The sequence below is a fragment of the Poecilia reticulata genome, linkage group LG23 (assembly GCF_000633615.1).
Source record: "Poecilia reticulata strain Guanapo linkage group LG23, Guppy_female_1.0+MT, whole genome shotgun sequence".
Classification (NCBI taxonomy): Eukaryota; Metazoa; Chordata; class Actinopteri; order Cyprinodontiformes; family Poeciliidae; genus Poecilia; species Poecilia reticulata.
In genome coordinates, this window is record NC_024353.1 from 8,859,969 (window position 1) to 8,881,110 (window position 21,142).

General features: G+C 37.4%; 1 long non-coding RNA gene across 1 annotated transcript in view; it reads left to right on the plus strand.

The window, feature by feature from the left end:
• The window catches only part of LOC103459519 (uncharacterized), a 55,661-nt gene extending 40,306 nt beyond the window's left edge, over positions 1-15,355 (plus strand). Inside the window, exon 5 of the long non-coding RNA XR_532763.1 lies at positions 15,284-15,355. This is a non-coding gene — a long non-coding RNA (uncharacterized LOC103459519). The remainder of the gene's footprint in view (positions 1-15,283) is intronic.
• The last annotated feature ends 5,787 nt before the right edge of the window (positions 15,356-21,142 follow it).

Genomic DNA, 21,142 nt, shown 5'->3' on the forward strand with positions numbered 1-21,142 from the left:
TGGTAAATAACACCATTCATGGTCTTTGAATATGTTGCTGAATATAAATGAATTCTGTTTTTATTCAATCCGTCATCCCAGTGCTGTCACATTACATTAAGACATGAAAAGTTTTCTACCAGTTCTGAACATACTGTGACTGATTTATTTCAAATGAAAGTCAAATATTTTCTCAAATGTGACCATTTATAGTGCTTTACTAGCAATTAAATAAAAAATGTTATTTGAGTGTTGTGCAGCGTAAAAATGTATTCAATATATTTAGTCATGTTTTCCCTGTCTGGTATTAAAGTTTGAGCATTTGAACCAGTTGTGACAAAAAAGCAAAAAATAAATAAATCTGTTAGAGGTTATTTGCTTTCTAATGTCATTGTAAATGGAGTTTGAATTCAGGGTTATGGATATGAAAGGGTTTTAGGGTTGGTATTGTGTATGCTTGCAGCCAGATAAAGACTTACTTACAGATGGCTGCTTCCCAAAACCCCTGTTTGAGCTGACTCTACTGACTCTGCAGACTTTGCTACATGGGACAGGGCACAGCAGATTAGCATTTGGACTGAGCATGACATGATGCAACAGAATCATTTTTTCCAAAAACTGCTTGCTGCATGAGCAGGCACTTTTAAAATAGAGGTGTGTAGTGCGTGAGTGCCCCATATATGGAGGCTGATAATTCTTGACCCAGTCGTCCGGGATTCTGTGTGTCTTCCCGCCGCTCTCTCTCTACCATCTTTCTGTCCTAAATGCTGCAACTTAAAAGGCCAGTAACAAAACGACAGTCATGTTTAGGTGATGCAAAAGATTAGAAATCATGTGGAAGATGATGCTCTGGTCAGATGAAACCAAAATTGAACTCTTATTTTTCTTGCAGTAAAACTTTCAATGCTTAATAAGATCATCTTTTAGCTATGTTACTGAGTGGCATTTGCACAGAGTACTGTTCTAAAATAATATTTTTTCTGGATCAGTCACATTGCCTTCTCTGGTTAAGAAAGCCAGCATGTGAAATCACGTTTCACTGTCTGACAAACGCTTATGAAGATAGTAATTTTCCCAACCCATTTTTAGCTTCATAAGTCATCAGTGAAATGACACGGTAAAAAAATTACATCCAAAGACTCCAGGTGGTGAGGTGCATACACAGTTTTATACAGTTTTCATTGGATAATTCACATTAATTAATACCCTTAAACTTTATCTTTTATTATTTAGTTGTACAGCATTATAATGGAATCAAACAATATGATTTCAAAAAGAATCTAAAGTCTACTTCTGGGGGAAAAAAATAAAATAAACATGGCCTGAGCCTCATTCTTCCACTTGCATGCATCACAGTGTGATGATGTTAGATGAACGATGAGCCTTGCTGTGCTGGGGATTCTCCGGCATAGCAGTGGCTCAAGGTCAATTTTTGTTCCATCAGACCACATATTTTGTGTCACACTCTGAGCTTAGGATTTCATTTTTCCCAAGCAGCTGGCCTGCTACTTTAAGTCTCTGCTTGTCGTCTTGGTCAAGGTCCTTCACGCCTGATTAATTTACCTTATAATGCAGAACGAGTCATGATACTCTATCACATACTCCCTTCTTGGACTTGCTGGCGTTCCGGTGACAGCCATTTTTGGTCAGTCAGTTGGGAGGTGCCCAACTTTATGTCTGCAGGCCCATTAAATAAATAAAAAATATTACTGAAAGGCCCATTTATTTCAGGAACTTGATCACCAAGTCAGACACATTAGCTACAGTATATAGATTAATTACACACAGTTGTGGACCTTTGTAATCTGATGAACGAGCCTCATCTGAATGCATATTCTAAGTTATTGAATATGACTGTAAATGAAATAAGTGTAAACAAAAGTGTTCTGAAAAGTTTTCTTTGGTTTTATTAAACATGGAGCTGAAGACGAAAGGAAATCTGGATGGATTTGAGCCAGAAACCAGAACCAGAAACACTTGGACATTGCTATTTGCTGTGAAATTTTTTTTGTTTCAAATTAAAGTCCTTAAGTTTGAGTCTAAGACAAATCTTCGGTCATTAAATCTTCAGTCTTTGTTTTTGTAGCTTTACATTGACTCCTGTTTAAGTCGCAATCTCCAGTCCCTGTTTTCGTCCTGAAAAATTAAATACTTTCTTTCATACTTCTTTCAATCCAAACGTCCTCCAGGTCTTAATAATGTGCCTCTTCGAGATGCGATAAAATCTAATCTCCTACCAGAAATCGCACACACATTTCTAATCAGTTCACATTATTATTATCATTATTATTCTGAGATGGCCACCATTTATGCATCACGGCTAAGTTGTCACCTAGAGCTATGGAATTTTTTTTGTCCTTCTCTCTTGAAAGTCTGAAGCACACCACAGGCTGGATGTGGTTTAAAAAAATGAAGGGGATACTTAGCTTCCATGCACAGCTCATTGAAGCTGCAGAACAGAAGAAGCACTGTATGCAATTTCAGAGACTTGTGTTAGCACACATCCATTATGTACTTGTAAGTAATCTTGACTTGGGAGTGCTGTCTGAAATAGAACGTGGTATTTTGGGCCTTTACCCCAAAATGATGATTACAACATCTCTTGTGGTGGCCGGCCGGTTTATTTCACAACTTGTCAAATCTTTTGCTGACTCTTCAGACAACTCTGCAACCCTTGACCACCAGCAACACTGCAACACAACACAATGGAGAGAAATCTGCCATGTTAGCAGGTTTGATATTAGCCTCATGAGATCCTTTGAGCCAAGAGGATTGCTTTTTGTTGCTGACATGGAAACAGCCAGCACATCAGGCATTCAGCGCTCAAGATATTTGGCAGCTCCAATGCTAACATTGTGCCATTGCTTTAAAACATGTAATATTAGTTTATTAACAGTTTTGCAGCTTCACATTGGCTTTCAAAAATATTTACACCTCATTTTAGATGTCAATTTTTTTATGATGGAGAGAAAAATTGAGACCATTTTAAGTACTTTTCCTTATTTTGACAGACATCTATTCTCTGTAATTCGACTAGACAGCAAAACTCAGTTTTAAATATTGTCCACACTCTTCAGTTAATACTTTGCCGAAGCACATTTTGATAAGATTTTAGCATTGCACTTCGTGACCAGGTAATATTTACCAATGCTACCTTACAAAAGTTCTCCAATTCTGCCAGATTGTAAAATGTTCTCTTGTTGAGACTCAGTTGATGTACTGGGCTGATTCTGTACTCTGACAAAGGTATTTCAAACCTTCAGTTATGTCTTTGGTCAGTATTTGTATATAAACTGTAAAGCTGTTCATTATTAAGACAAGGACAGAAAGGTAACCCCACAGTATCATTCATCCCCCTCCATATTTTAGTGCCGATATGATGTTTTAGAGTACATAAAGAACTCATGATAACAGCAAAACGTAGATTTTAGAAGTGTAACCAAAAGTTAAGTTCCATTTTTCATCACAAACACCTATTTTTTACCTGCTTTTGGGAGATTTTAGCAATGAATTGATGTTATTTAGAATGAAAAAGCTTCTGTCTTTTGGTCGTATTCACTAACAGTACAAACTAGAAATCCTCGCAGCTCCTTCAGTGTTACTTCCAGCTTTCCTGATTAGTTAATATAATTTACCAAAAAACAAAAGAAACTTTAGGTAAAGTAGCTTGTGTAGTATACTTCAGCAAATATCACCCACCATTAAACCACATGGGAATAATCTGTGAAAATGATCTTTTGCTTCACTTGTTTTGTGTTTTGCTTGCACAGCGTTGTCTAACTCGCCAAAAAGAGCTATTTTATACGGCTTTTTGACCTTTGCTCCCTCAGTCTTCTTTCCCCCCCTCCAGCTAAAACAATGGTTAACTGAAAGATAAATATTTATGCCACTGAACTGCAATGGGATTTTGGCCTGGGATCTCTATGAATTTTTCATACGCTGCAAGACTGCAGAGGAGCTTTGGGAGCTGTTCAGGGATCTGTTTAAAGCTAATGTTGGGAGGTGCGGTGAACTGATGTCGCAGAGAGATAAAACTCCAGTGATACAAATGTTCCTGTGCCGCGGAGAAAGACGAGGGTCTTCCAGACAGGCGTTTTGCTGTTACACTAAAACCAACACAAACTTAAGTTGTCCACATTTGAAAAATGTATCGTTTGTAGCCGTACGTTTTCCGCGCGCTCTCTCAATTTGACTTTTTGCATATTTTATGAACCCTACGCCGCTCGCAGCAATCCTGTCGTCTGGGTTCAGAGGTCGCGCCGTGTGACGAGCGCTCACACAGCAAGAGGCGAGAAATTGGTGGGAAGAACAAACGGTCGATGTTTCTGAAAATGTAAGAGGCCAGCGCAGGTCTCGCTTCATGACAGAGGTTACAGCTGCACTGCCTTCGCTGTGCTTGGAAAGTCTGCATGTGTCCTGCTACGGCAGAGTTGGGTTCATCTGTTAGCTGTCAAACATGTTCAGACTGACGTCAAAACCAGACCGAGTCCTCCTCTTGATGGTTTGAAGGTCCATGTGGTATTTGCTGCTGGTATAGGCCAGTGAAGAATTTGAATATGTATCTTGAAGTGCGGAAGTGTTCACCGTCGGATCGCCTCTCTATTACTCCGGCTTTCATCTGTGAGTGTTAATCAGACTTAATAAGTTGAAAATGTAAATTTCGAAGTTCAGCTGAAGTGCAAATGTAACAAAGCGGTGCAGACAAAACGGGAAGAGATAACGAACTGCAACAAAGCGCTTTTAATGCCGATCAAACGAAAGGTCGAAACTTACTTTTGAGGTGAGAGGAAAACAAAATGAAAAACTACAGGTGAGGCAAGAAATGTAATTCTACCTAATGGCTGGCAACACAAATGTCTCTGACTGAGTGGGAGGTGTGAGGAGAGAATGGAAATACCTTTCTGATGTTAATATTCTTCTGAGCGTTAATGAATGCTCTTGTATGCAGACACAAGCGAGAGTTTCATTATCTCCAAGGCTCTGGAAACTAAATTACGTGAGACAACCACAAAGGGAATTAATTACTGAAAATCTGGGATGGTGAAATGTCTAATTTTGTTGTGGGAGAGACAGCAGCTCCATAAAGCCATAGAGCAGAGTTATTATCTGGATGGTCTCCTCTTTCAAAATTTTAATTTTGAGGTTGTTGACTTTTTAATTGATGACCTCAAACATAGGATTGATGCAATCCTAGAGTATGTATGTCATTTCAATATAGTCTGTTGCATTTGAATGGATAATTGATGCATAGAGTAACATACTTGTTAGTCCTTTTTCTTTTTTTTTGCAAAGCTAGTCATAGTAACTAGTGTTGCATGACCTACTGAAAATTGTCCTGAAATTGACTTTTTGCGATAAGCCAATATAAAATTTAGCATAATTGTAAAGTGGAATGCAAATACATGGTTTCCAATTTCTTTCCCTCAATAAAAATCAGAAAAGACGACGCATGTATTCAACCTTCTTCACTCTGATATTTTCATTAAAATCACCCAGTTAAATCACTTATTAATCTTAGTTAATCTGCCTCTTTGTGATATCTCATTATCAATACAGCTGTTCTAAAAAAAAAAAGAAAAAAAGGTTGTGTTTTAGTGAGCCAACAGCTTCATAAAGATCAAGGAACACGTCAGACAGGTTAGGGAGAAAAGTTTTGGGGGGAGTTTGATCTCTGGACAAGTTTCTGTTCAATCCATCACCTGGAAATTCAAAGAGTAACAAAAGCAAAGCTACAAAACGAGGCCTTCCGCCTAAACTGACAGGTTGGACAAGACGAGCATTAATCAGCATCTTTGGAGAAGATGGAAAGATCCTAAAGGTCAGGCGGGAGAATCCGTCAGCAGACGAGTTATTAGTTGTTCCTTCCACAAGCTTCCACAGTGTTTCAATCACTGTTGATGGAAAGCTATCAGAAGTCCTGTTTGCAGTTTGCCATAAACCTGTGGTAGAAAATGTTCTGGTTTGATGCTAAAAGCTGTGTGTGGCGAAATAATAAAAAACAAGATCACACTCGACGAACAGTTCCTGCAGTGCAAATTGGTGGTTGCAGCATCATCCTTAGGGGAGTGTTTTGTTCTGAAGTAACAGGGAAGCTGTTTGGAGTTGATGGGAAGATAGATGGAGCTAAATAAAGGGCAATAATGAAAAAACAACTGTTGGAAGCTGTAAAAGACTTGAGGCTTTTATGGAGGTTCAGCTTCGAGCAGGAGAACAAACCTTAAACATACAGAAAAGCTGCAATGGGACGATCTAGATCCAGTTGAGATCCATGACATATTGAGCTAAAAAACAAAGAAAAGTGTTAAAATGTTGAAAACCAGCATATTTTCTTGTATGGTCTGGCAGAATATTTACAGACGGCCGTTTACCATCGTTGCCGGTCCTTACCCTGCTCTGCTTTACTTGTGGTTTTGCCAAAACAAGCAGTTGATCTGTGACCATGAAAAACCCCAAGTTCAAATCCTCCTGAGGCATTGATTAGCTCTTCTGTCGGTTCAGATCAGGTTAATCAATAATCATTTAGTGGGAGCTCTTGAATTTGGCCTTGTTGGGTCAGCAATTAACTTCTAAAGAGTAAAACCACCACAGATATTTAAATAATCAATATGTGAACTCCACCAACAGACATTCAAGTCACACAAAACGCCGCAAGGAGCTGAGACCAGATATTTACATACACTGTACAAAAAGACACGCAATATGTTTTTGTTTTTTTTTCTGTCCGACATTGAGTCAGACTAAACTTTTTCTGTTTTTAGACATGTTTAGATTGTCAAACGTAAATGCTGGAAAGATATATATATATATATATATATTTCTTTTCAAAAGTCAGAAGTTTATTTTTTCTATTTGATAGAATTTTCTTCTAATCTAAAAGACTTGGGACTTGGAAGACAATCCTAGTACTGTCTTCCAGAAAATACTTTGTCCTTTACTGAATTTTCCAACCAGTGATCAAGTTTTTTATGCTTCTTTTGGTATAATGGCTTCTTTATCTCTGACCATGATCTTCAGTAGTGTGGGGTTGATCCACACATCTCTTGGACAAAGAACCTGTTTATTTATTGAACAGTGTGATGGCTGGATATTTCTACCGTGTTGAACAGATGAACGTGGCGCCCTCAGGCATCTGAAAAATTGTAGGTAAGTTGGTCCACAATTCTTTCAGACATCTTGACGGATTCTTTGGGATTTTCCCATGATGCCTCACAAGGAAAGACGTGCTGCCTGGAAAAAAAATAACTATAGTTTTAAGAAAAATAACTGATTTAAACCAGAGCGTGTTTTGTCTGATTGTGAGATAGTAAGTTGGTAAAACTTTAATTAATAGCACCATTAAGAAAATAAATTAACAAAGGACTTTACAGCAAAACATGAGATACTTTGATGCGTTATTCCATTTGAATAATACAATTACCTAACTGGATATTAAGAGACCACAGTACGAAAAGTATTTATGTAAAGATCTGATTTCAAATTACATGTAAAAAAATTTTTTTAAATGCGTCTGACTTCAACTTTCACCCAATTTAAATATTTTTTTTGTATAGATGTCTTATGCTTCTCCTGAATAGTTTGTATATTTAGAAAACTGTAAACACCATGTATAATCTGAAGTCATTTAGAGATAATCTGTCTTTTTATCTGCTGTTTTAGCAAGGCTTGTTGTGCAGTGTCCTCTCAATTGCTATGTATTAAATCAAAAAAAGGGTTAAACAAATCTTTCTTTCTGGTACTCATTAGGGATTGCAGCCCAGTAGAGGACATACTTGAATATGAGGCAAAAACATTTGGACAGCTACGAGGACGTGGTGAACATAAATCACTAATGGACCTGTCAGTAGTGTATCAATGGACGGGCAAGGGATGATGTGACCGGCGCATAATGAACAATAAATCACATAAATGGTGGTTGCTGTACACCAGGTTGGCTGAAAGTTCCCACCTGCCAACTTTTTTGAAGAGAACACCATCTGCATAGGAGAGATGTCTACCCTGTGTGGCTTACAAAGGTAACCTGGTCTACAGAGAATTAGAGAACCGTGTTATGTTTGTAGAAATGTGGCAGGTGTTCTTTTGTCTCAGAGTAACTCGGTGTTTTCCTACAATATAGCAACTTGCAGTTTAAGAGGAACCAATATGTTGTCACGCAGTTTCAGGAGACACATCACCTATATGTGGTTTCCGTTGGCATGGCTACACTGAACTTGTTTTCTGGGAAATGCCTTCCAATCTATGAGACGAAATGACCTCCATCCTTTAACTTAATGCAGAATAAGCCTGTCCTTGTTGTTTTCCTTGGACAGAAGTTCCTTCTTTGCTGCCTTCCCAGACAAAAGGCTGTTGTCCAAGTCTTTGTCTCACTGCAGATACACAAACATCCTTGAGAGTCAAGATCCTGCAGTCTTCCTGGTGTAGTTTTTCTTGCAGCAATAGCCTTACATAAATAGACAATGTTGATTTCTTTGAAGTGAACAATTGCTAGTAAATTAAATTAAGTAGATCATTAATTTTAAATGATAGTGATTTAACTTGGACTACCTCACCATATCTTGACTTCTTGGGATAATTTAATTGTTTTAACTTTCACTGGGAGTGAAAGCTTTCATACAACTGTCATATTTGATCTCTGATTAATCACAAGCGAGAGAGACGTAACCTGTTCAACTGCTGCAAACATTTGACAAAGTTTTCTTCAAGTTCAGCTGGTTCTGCAGGGAAATGTGAAGTTGCAAATAAGTTTGAAAATACATTTGTAGCCATGTATTATTTCTTTTTTTTTTTGGAAGTGCAAGGTGCAAGCTATAACTTTTAGTAATAACATTGTGTTCATACTTTGATCATAGACAGAGCGCAAGATATAGAGTCCTGCGGGTAGAGGAGGCGCACATGAAAGTGTCATATGGAGTGTCTGGACTGTTCGTGAAACCTTGTAACACCTCGTAAAGTGTCTATTCATCATCTCTTCTGTCAGCACCTGTCCATCTCTACTTTCATACACTTATACCTGCTGCCAGTCCTATCAAACTTCCCTACCACATGGCACTCTTTCTGCATCCATCTCCCCGTCTCTGACCGAATCCCATTCCATCTTATTCTCACCTCTCAAACCCTCACCCACCTCTAGCCGTCTCCTCCCTCCACCCCCCCATCTATCCTATTTTACTCCTGTTGGCATGACTGATTGCTGAAACCGGGCTGGCTCGCCGCTTTGCCGCCTGCAAAAAGTATCTCTCGCAAGCCGCAACCACGCCGGCCCTCAATAACCAGCCGCTGCTTGCATTGATTACCCTACATTGCAAGGAGATAATCAGTGGGTGTGACCAGATTTTGAAACACGATGGGGCCCATGCTTGTGTTCAAATGAAGCTGATCGTGCTGGTTTTTAATCAGAGCTGCAGAGGACGCTTAATCAAGCGGTGTTTTGATGGATTCAAAGAATGGGAAACCCATTCATCAAGTCAATTACACATTAATCACAAGCTCACCCGCAGATTGGAGAGTGAGACATGAGGAGGGGCTCTGCTTTGTTCTAGGAGTTAACAGCAAGAGGCATTATATAAAACCCTCTTATCCGTGGCAATAAGAGCATGAATTATTATACCAAAAAACTTAATCTGTCAATGGATGTTGATCAGCCAATCGTTCTTGTTTCGCGAAGGGAGATGAAAGTGTCACCTTTTAAACAATGCCTGTTGGATTTCACTTTCTCAACAAGCCGAATATAAACAAGTCAAAGATTGTTTTGTTCATCACCAGTTTCTTGCAAAACAATTCTCATTCCGCATTTTATCACTTGAAGCCACAGGTCCATAAAAGTGAAGCAGAATGAAAACGACACATTTTTGATGAGTAAAATAGTGAATCATAAAAATAATAATGGTAAATAATAAAATATGCCACACATTTTTCAATACATGGTGAAGAACCTTTTGCTAAAATCACAGTTTTTGGGGTAAATCTCTATCTACTTTGTACAATCTAAACAAAGGAGCTTTGGGTGTGTGGTTACATCCTTGCCCTGGTAGAAAGCTGATGTCCGACCCAGTCAGTTCGTCTGCAGCCTCCAACAGGTTGTCTTCCAGGATTGTCATTTATCTGTTACCCCCAACACATGATGCTGACCCCACTGGGCTTCACCCTGGGGGTGCTTTACTGAGGATATTTATTTTAACATTTCACATAGTCTCTGATCAGAGCAGCATCTTCCATGTTTATGTTTCCTACATGGTTTGTAGGAAAGAGAATAATACAGACCTTAATGTAAAGGAATCAAAAGTAAGTTAAAATCCAGTGAAAAATACCAACATTGAATTTAACTCACACCTAACAGACATGATTAGTAAACATGAAAACATTCAGTTCCAGTTTGTTACCTAACAAAAGGTAAAGTATTCCTACACATCTCACACTGATAAATAATTTAGTTTCACAAGTTCGGAATTTGTCAAGAAATAAACGCTGAAATTTGAATCATGAAAGCTTAGTCAGAGTGAGTATGTGTACATACGAACTTTAACAGCTAAACATAACACATCTTGGCATCAGCTGAGGTGAATAATGCAAAAGTAATAAGATGATAACAGAATGGTATTTATGGAAAACATGTATTTTTTTGTATGATTTCTAAAACTGCAAAGGAACTGGCAGCAGACTCATAAACATTTAGAGGAAAGATATTTAAGACAGAACGTTAGAAAATCACAAAAAAGACATGTCAAGCATATTAAATTTGTACTTTGTGTAAAAAGAATGAATAAAAATTTATTAATTCAATCATTTCAAAGCAAGTTTGATATAAATTAGATCAGATTTTATGTGACTGATTTCTCTTTTTCAATAATATATACGACTCAAGTCATAAAATCTTCAGCTTTATTTTTAATACTTAATCAGACAGCTCCTAAAATGAGTAAAAACTCAAACTGCATGTCAAGTCATTATTTTCCCTTTGCTTTAACTTTTGTTCCATCTCACATATTAATCACGACAGAATTATGCACACAAAGAAACAATTCTTTTGTACTTTTATGTGCCTAATTAATGTCCCAGATTCCAGCATTTATGAAGTACTACCTATTAAATATTTTCATTCTAGAGGAAAAAAGGGTTTTATTTATACTGTGAGTAAATTGCAGTCAAGGAACTTTTATATACCAAATTTTGATCACTTTTAAAGGGAATTTGTTGCACTAGTGTTTTCTTTTTTTGTGGTTTCCCAGTAACTCCCCTGCTTCACTTTGTTGCCTAAATTTATGATTGTTTGCATTTTTGCTGTCAATATGATGCTTACTTTAATTACTGACTTTTAGTCAGAAGTTGGGTCTGATGAAAATTAGCAAAATTAGGCACATTTACAATAGGGTTAGAAAATCTCTTTGTCACATATCCCCAATTTTAAAAATCTGTATATATCTGCAATATGCAATTCCATAATCTAATCACTTTAATTTTAATCTACTCATCTTTTATTATTTATATTTTTTCTCATTTAATTCATTGTTGCAAACTTCAGCTTCTACGATTTTGCCAGAAATACAATTACTCCTTTGTAGTCCTTTACTGCCTGATGTCGTAAAACTGTCACAAACTGAAAGTTACAAATGTTTTCTCAACATGCCTCAAATCACAAGTATGAACCAGCGTTGTTCCTTCTTTGGCTATATTCTGATGAAAATCAGATTAATACCAATTTAAACAGAAGATCGAGTATCACACTTCTCAAATCTTTTAATACCACATTTATTTTTCTTTCCACTTTGCAATAATAAACAAGTTTTTTGCTTGGCCATTGTATAAAATCCCAATAAAGTAAATTTGCTTTCAGCTGTGATTTGACAAAACATTAAGAATTCCCGGGGGGTTTCAGCCAGTCGCTGTTTTCTGCGCAGCACATTTTAACCTAGTTATTCATACATTTGTAAATAAAACATTGTAAATGATCAATATAATCTCTTTTCTGGTTGATTTAACATCTTCACCTCACTTAATTGAACAACCATCTCCCCTTTTACGAAAGCAGTGGCATGTGCAGATTCGCTGACTGGCTTCTGCTGCTCGAGCGCAAAAAGGAAAACGTAGAAAATAAATTGTATTTTTCAAGAACCGTCTAAGCTGGAGGAATAATACATTCAATTTGATCCACTTAAGAGTTGGCACACACACACACACACACACACACACACACGCACACACACACACCACCCACATTTTTTTTTGGGACCACGTCGGCATCACGTTGCGTTAGCATGGTAATGAACCAATCATTTTTCATCAAACAAAACCTGATCCTGGTCCTAAAGTGCTCTTGTTTTGATGCGAGTGAAGTCAATTGAGCCAGTTACATTTGGTAAAGTGGACACTGCTGCAAAGTGAGCATTAAAGCTGCTTGTTCAGCAGCTTCATGACAGATCCAAATGTACCAGTCAGTGGTTTATTTCAGCTGCTTGAATATGAAATGGCAGATGTACTCTATTATTCATAAAAAGATGACTGATGCAAAGCAGCAGAAAAGCTGAGAAATCCAAAGCTATTAATTTCACATATTGGCTCACTTGGAATCCCAGGCTTGATCAAGACTGATGCTGAAGAGTATTTTTAGGATGTTTTTCACACTGCTGACACACTTTATTTTTCTGTCTTGTCACACATGTTGAACTCCATTTTGTGAAGCATCAGATCCTGTGAAGTGTGTATTTTTCACGATCTTTCATAATGTTTTATGTGCTGCATTGAAAGGTCCAACTTTTTCTGTGTGCTCTGTATCAGTGAAAAGTAAGTTGCTTTTATTGTGATATCGCTATTTTATTAATTCTATACTTGATGATTACCTTGTCATCTTGGGTTGTTATGTTCATTATAGGTTTATTGTCCCTTATTCAGTTCAGTTTATATGTCTATATCAGATCACAACACATCAAAAAGTCATTTCATTTGAATCAGACAGATTACAGTTAAACCTTATCAAATGATGCTTTAAGTTATGTTCATTTTTCAAATTGGTTTAAAAGAAAGTGTATCCAGCTAACTGCACAGAGTTATTGACTTGCAGCATCCACCCTCCTGGATGAGCATGTAGCGAAAGTGGACGGTCAATTGCATTGAGCTGTTGACTTTGCGACAATCCCCTCATATTGATTATGCACTCGGCGACAGTGGAAAGAATAAACTCCCTTCAAACAGAAAGAAACCTCAAACAGAACATTTCTATCCAATATTTGACTCCGAATAATACACTAAAAACTTTGCCTTGTAGTTAAAAACACTGAAAGCCAGTCTTGGTTATATCATTTACCCAATTATAACAACTTTTCAACTCTCTTGAGGCTCCAACTACTTTAAGTAGTTTTTTTAAGCAAATATGTTTTCTTTTGTTCTTTAGAAAAATATATGTATCTATAGCGTATGTGGGATTGAAGTAAAAGACAACTGCAAAAACACAAAATCTTACCAAGATTTTTTTGTCTAGTTTCTAATGCAAATATCTTAGTACACTTGAAATAAATCAAAACTAACTTAGAAGTAGCTTTTCAGCAAGATCGGTGCTTGTTTATAGTCAATAACTTCTTAATATTTATGAAAATTTTCTTCAATCATTGGCAGATTAGTTCAGTAACACTTTGAATTGCTTTGTTGCTGAAAATGTGCTATATAAATAAAATTACCTTACCTTACAACATGGGGGAAATGTATCGTTATAAATTAAATAATCTGCCAATGGAAGAATTACTTTTTTCATAAATATTAAAGAATTGACTGTAATAAAGCTCCAATATATTGCTAAAAAGTTATTTTTGTCTTATTTCAAGTGTACCAAGATATTTACACTAGAAACTAGGCAAAAATATTTAGTAGTATGTTCAGCTTTCACCTTTTTCTGTCTATTTGAAGTTTAATGGAAACAGATTCAGGACGGAGTTAGACAAATGTGGAAAAACTGAATATAAAACATAAAAACGACTCCATTATTGATGTGGTTTCTGGCACAAAAACATCTAAATCACACATTTACACCACACATAATTTTGTATGCTTTTATTATCTATTTTGGCAACGTCTTCCAACATTTTATCAGCTGCATTTTCTTTTATGTCTTTAGGATAAATCGCTTCCTAGGTTCATCAAATGGGTTGTAATCTCCATTAGTGCTTCAGACAGACTTTTTTTTTACAATTTTCGTCTTGGCTTTCAAACCCTCCACCTGCCTGGTCAAATTCAATCCAAACGCACCACCCCATCATTTCACCCTGCCCCACTTTTAAAGCCATGAAAGGCCGCCCTTTTAACGGTGAATATCTCTCACTGAACCCCTCTCTTTCCTGGCAGTTTCTAAAACCATATTTCATCTGTCAGTTCATATCCAAACCTGAAGGAAGCCAACTGGCCTTCCTCAATCACCGCGTCCAGCCAGAAAGCCAAAGGGCTCTCTATCAGCGGCGGTTCCAGCCAAGGAAAGTCACACTAGTTTCTCTTTGTGTGCCAGAACAGCAACAGCCCATATGCACATTGTGTTTGCGGTGAATAGGGAGGAAAAATAAGTTACACAGCTGCTTGGAACTACAGTTACAATTTGTATTTAAACTTTTCTCCGGGGCTATATCGGGTTGAATCAAACTAAGCCAAGAAAACCATTTGGAAAACACAGAACGTGTTAACATCATTGCTCTCAATGGAGCCGCGGCCCTGTGAGGGTTTATCTTCCTGCACATTCGCCCTGCTTCAATGTCTCGTATAGATTTTTTGCCTACAAATCCTCATTGATGTGTCTATACACACAGTCTCTGAAGCCAACTGAGATAACCTCGACTGAATCCGATCCTCTCTCTGATAAGTCTCTCTAAATACCCAGAAAAGCAGTGCGATGAAAAACAAACCCACGTCGCTAACGGTGATGACGAATTACCTACCTGCAACAAGGTGCTATCTCCTCAATATCTGCTGCAATGAGTCAGCATACCACATGCAAAAGGTCCACCAAAGGCTGCTGTAATCTGATGACCTAACGTATGTTATGGCATTTTCATATATTCCACTTGGTGGACTGTTTGTTTTTATCTGTTTTCACTTTAATCAATTCTTCTGCCACAGTCCCCCCAGGCAACTAAATGTTGGGCAGCGTGCCTGGATTCTGGTCCAGTGACCCGACTTTGAATAATGATCTCTTAGAGCTGCATGCAGATAAGACCGGTTGGGAACATACAGTGAGGATTTATCTGGCCAGTCAAATGAGAAGGAGTAGTTTGCTCAGTTGCTGAGTTGCAGCCAACTAAGGAAATGTGTATATTTCTTCATTCTTCTTTTGCAGGGAGAGGGTGATGTTGCAAAATCCTATTTGTCTGGGAGCCATTTGTTGGGATTGTTATCCAGTCGTTCAAGGTTGGTGAGAGAAAGTCAGGTAAATCACTGTCGCGTGATGCAGGTGAAATTTGCACTTCCAATTAAATGACTTGCACTAAAAAAATATGCAAGAAATTTAGTTTCATTTCACAGACTAAACTTTTGCCACTCTTTGATTTCTAAGCGTTGTGTGTAGGTTAGGGAAATGAGAAAGGGGAGGATTTGGGTAAAGTCAACTGGACGAAATAGGATGGTTTTATTTTATTAAATGGGGTTCTTTGAATTTTCAAAATAAAAGAAATACAATACTTTTTATTGCTAATGTATATGTGCACCACGTACATTAACTAATTGCAAATTTGATCTTCTGAATTCTTCATTTCTTCTTTGCCGTTTTGGATGTTTGCTGACTAATACACCAATTAAATTTCATAAACCCAAGTGTTTTTCTGCTACGTTTCATTTGAAAACTGTTCCTTGCCTGTTGCTTGTTCAAATTATGAGGCGTAAAGTAATGCATATGTTACATCACTTGAGCTTATTGAAATTGACATTCTGTTCGTTTTAACTTTTTAATCCAGAGCTATAAACTGTCTAACGATGTAGATGTAAATGCTAAGAAGCGTGTATAATGAAAATCAACACAAAATTTCTTTGTGAGTTTGCGGATCTTGATCAGATTTTCTTTGGTCGGTAAAAAAATGGCGAATCGGGGTGAAATCTGATTGGATCTAGGATTCCATATGAATTACAAGCGGTCTTTTTACATCACGCATATGCAGCTAGCAAGCCTGACTTCTTGCCAGCTATTAGTCTGTTTGGGATACATCCCGGTTGGTGTCACATTCGTTGTTCTGTGTAGCCTAACAGAGGATGTAGAAAATGCCTACTTCACCTTCTGTGTTAACCAAAGTCTTAACCTTCTTGGTGAGTAGGTACATCTTCCCTATCATTGTTTGAAAACATTTCCCACCTAAAGCTAATAGTCTGGCTAACTAACTACCCTGTTGTAAACATGGCAGCATTTAGTCTATTCAGCTATTTTAATCCAGACAAATGCTTAAAATATCTTCTTGTTTGGAGTGAAATTTCTATTTTGGGTTGTATTAAGTTTGATTTAGTATGTACTGCTGGAAGTGTGTGTGTGCGCGTGTGTGTGTGTGTGTGTGTGCGTGTGTGTGTGTTTGTGTGTGTGCGTGATTCCGACCAGTGTGTGACGTTTGGGCGAGTACCGGCAGAGTTATGCTTGTTTCAAGTACATTCAACAAATTAGAAAATAATCTGTGTTGTTGAACTCCCTCTACAGGACATGCTTGACATATTTTCTCAAATTGTTTAAATTTTGAAGATGCATAGCTGTTATGCAATATATATGCAATGGTGAAGTAGATTAATTGCTACAGATCAAATCAGGTGGTTAATTTCTGCCTTAGTTGAAAGTCTTTCCTCACACAATGCAAGTCTGCTAAAAAATATGCTTTAACAGTGACTGGTACAAACTGTATCTTTGGGTGTTTGTAAAGCCCACACTCTTCTTATTCTTTTGATTGTTGAAACCTCCATTTTCCAAATATCCCAGCATGTAACATGACGATACAGCAGCATGCGAGAGGCACTTTTGTGCTCTTAAGCTAATCAAGACCCTTTTACATACAACTGGGTCTAATGACAGCCTGAGCCACCTGGGTGTCTTTAGCTTTGAGGCTAGAAGCACAAAGTCGTTTGACATGGATCACTTCAAACAATCCTTCTCACATATTAAACAAAACAGGAAAGTTGATCTATTTTAAGATGGATAAATGCATGACCTGTTTGTCAAATAGTTTGTCAGGAGTGTCAAACTCATTTAATGTCCTCAAAAATCTGGTTGTGCCAGAATGAATAGCTACAACTGATGAACAATTTGATATAAATATTAATAAATTCCTGTGTCTGCATTTGATAAATAAATACGTCTTAAATAATATTAAACATCTTTTCACATTGATGTAATTTGGTAATGATTGATTTGATTGATAAAGCAACATTTAAGCACACACCTGTTAACCTGTTAGCAAAGTTTCTTCCTGTTCTACTCTCAATAAATGGGTTGGAGAAAACATCAGTTGCAACCTCGGTTGAACTTGCAACTAACCAACTTGCTTTATATTCCAGTCACCCATAAACAGCTATCATTTGGAGATATCAGAAGTAAAAGATACTTATAATAACTATGCTGAAACAAATATTTCCCGAAAGCAGCAAATTCTCATAACTCATCGAAACAATCCAGTTTGAAATGATTTACCTGTCTTTTTTTTGTTTTGTTTTTTTTTTTCAATCAAATTTTGACAGATGCAATCATATTATCTACCATGGTCACAGCAATCATCTATATTGTTGTTGGATATTATTAGACAGCACCAGACTACTGAGGCTGTTGTCAGAGCTCGAGGTGTTAACCGGTGAAAATACAGCGAGTTAGACAGATGTAATGTTTAGAGGGGGCCTCAAGGTTTAAAATGGCAAATGGGATCAATTTACCTTCTCTGTTAATGCCTACATGCTGCTTAGAACCACCATCAGACAGCTGTCCTCCCAGGCTTTGATACAGGATGGGTAGAGAAGCCGGGAGTGAAGAAAAAATACTAAAAAACGAAAACAACCAAAGAAGTAAAAATGAGATTGTTATCTATAAGAGATTTGAGAAGTGTGTGCGTGCGTGTGTGTGTATATGATCGACAGTGTTTTGCTTTCGACCAGCCAGGGGAGAAATAGGATGAGACAAGTGTACAGTACGCTTAGTCGTATGTGTGTCTTTGTGTAGCTAGGAAACAGTCCCCATGGAAATCGATTAAACCGAGCAGTGAGTCAAGAGAGCGGAAGAGGGGACAAGACAGTGTGTGTTCGTAGAAGTCGGATTGTGCTCTGCAGAAGAGCGACACTGATGTGATGAGGCTTTTTGATCCATTGATTCTCGTCTGTACATGTGTGTGATTGTACCAAACCGAAATTTCACCCGAAAGTTAAATAGATTTCACAGTAATGTTTATTGTGAATGGAACAGGACAAAAATGACAATACCTTATGTCCGTAACTAAGGTCAAGAGGCAGGCAAAAGCTAGGATCAGAATAAAAGGTAGTCGACCCCACAGCAACACTGACGGTATTTACATAAACGCTTCACAGGTGAATATGTTGCTGGTCGGGAAAAGCAGAGTAGGGAAGAAGTCTGTGGTATCTTCATCTTATGTCATCATCTCTTAGGTAACCGATCCATTTCAGCTGGTCGTGTGGGGCCACCAATCATAGAAAGGAAGCTGCAGACTCAGGTTTACATTTTTTTTAAAACCGGCAGCCCCTTTAACACAGAGGTCTGCTGAATCAGTGATTTTACTAAATTAATACAAATCCCTTGTTTCTTTGGCACATTTTCTAATATTGCAGCATTTCAACAATAATTTTCAGAGGCAGCTTTATGTGATAAACCAGCATTAAATTATAACTGTGAAGTGAAGGAAAAAAGACAATGTAGTAAGAATCTATTTCCTCCCAGAGTCAATATGGTGTAGAATCAACTTTACTTTGCATTTTTGATCAGTGTGAGATGGAGGGAATTTGCTAGCAGCAATTTTCAAGACTTCCTACAAAATTCCTGAAGGATATAGTTATAGATTTGACTATGCATTTTTTTTAAAAACACATATGGAGCTTCAGCTGTATCTGATCGTTTCATTGTAATTAAACATGAAGCAGATGTGCCATCCAACACATTACCCCAATCACAAGTCTTTCACAACCTCTACCATGATTTCTTCCAGTATTGTTGTTCCTTCCATGTTTTCTAATAATCCTCTGCTAGTTTAGCTATCCCTGTTGGGAAAAAAGCATCCCCAAAGCATGACGCTGCCACCACCATGTTTGTTCATTGTTAAAAGTTCCAATTGTAGCATTAATACAAAAGTGTCTTTTTATTTTTTCCTCTCTGTATTTGCAGTACATTTATTTTTTGAGTGTTAGTAAAGAAAAACAATCCAATATAAAGTCCTGGCTCTATATAAAGTTTCCTGCAGAAAGTATTCTCATTGTAAAAGATCAGAAAGATCAAGTCAACGACTGCAATTAAGAGCTTGGTGTGTTGGGCAGCTGTTGTTTGTAGTTGGCCTTTCGCATTTCTGGTTCAAATCATACTTATAGATATCATGTTCTGTACAACTAACTGATTCATTTGCATGTAATAACCACTCCAAGATAAGACTCAGCTTGAAACTGGGTCATGGAGAGGGTCAGAAGACAAAGTGTTGGCTTCTAGGGTGCTATATATGTTCATAATAATCTAAAAGCACTTTGTTACAGATATAAGTACAGTATCAGACACATGACTGGACATTAAAAGTAAGTGAATCTACAGAGGGGGTATAATGAGTTCTTTGACGATGAATAAATAATACAACAGCAAAAGAACAATCTCAATTTAACTCCAATTTGTTCTATAAAAGAGCAGAGGAATGCATTATTTATTCTTCAAATGTAATATTAATGCAGGTTAATGAATAGAGTGGCCACAGGCTATTTTAAAAGTTGAAATGTACAGAATTTCCCCACTTTTCATAATGACCACATTCATATACGACTTTCCATGTCATCAAAAAAAAAAAAGTCCTGGAAGAAGTCAATCATATTTAAGACACCCAGAAGGGCCAAAAACAGATTCTATTACATCTATTTTCAGCGTACATCAACCGAGACTCCCTCGTGGGCGACGTTGGATTTAATTCAATTTTGCATGAGCAGATAAGATTTAATAGGGGAAAATCTTCCACAGGTATTATGTGCGGAATCTGTGCATGGAAAAAGTGAAAACTTCACAATTTAAGAAAACTCCTAAGAAAACCAACTTCAAGCTTTTATGACTTAATTGTTCCCATGATGCTGTCAAGGTTCAGCGACATAAAAAAGTATTTCCCACCCCAGTTATCTCATCTGTATTTTTTTTTTTGTCACATCTGAGATTAGTAAACTATTTTAAAAACAAAAAGTAGTTTACTTTAGGAAATACAAAATTTACTAACCATAATAGTTGGCTTTTGGAAAAATGTCTCAACTTTGCTGGATAGTTTTTATGAATCGTTTTTCAGCGGTATTGGGTGACATGACAACATCTCAATCACATTTTAAATTCATAGTTAGATTAGGTAAATACAAAACCTTTATTTTCTTTTCCTTGAACAATTGAGAGGGGGGCTTTCTGGTGTGTTTTGCCCCCTGTCCAACTACATATGGTAAATGCCTGCTGATGCTTAGAAATTGGCCTTATTCTCTTTTAGCCTCTCATCATGTGTAGCAGTTTTTCAATTTAAAGAGGTAGAATTATCTAATTCCTGCCAGATAGTGTCATTTTGTCGCATAACTATGTTAACTTCAGTTATAAAAATGGTGCATACATCCAATTTGACTTCAAAGAAAATTGTCTTCATAATTTAACGCCTTGAATTTGCACCTCTGTCTCTTTAAAACTCTGCTTTCTGAAACTCTGCCTTCAGCGATGACTTCCTGTTGCACTGAGAAGTAGCTCAGCTAATGTGCAGTTCCACCTGGTGTTTGCTAATTGCTGCAGACTAGTCTGAAGGGCCAGAGTGAAGCGTAGGGAAGGGCTGCTCTAAGGCGGAAACTTGGAAACGTCTCAGAGGTGGAGCTGGTCCGACTAGGTGTTCTACAGAGCTGAATGGTTGCCTTGGGAGATTAAAGGATTTCTCGAACATGCATGAAAGAATCGATTCAACACTCCAGGTACGTTTTTGATGTTGGAAGAACATAACATAATGTAAAGCTCAAAAAGGATGATTTT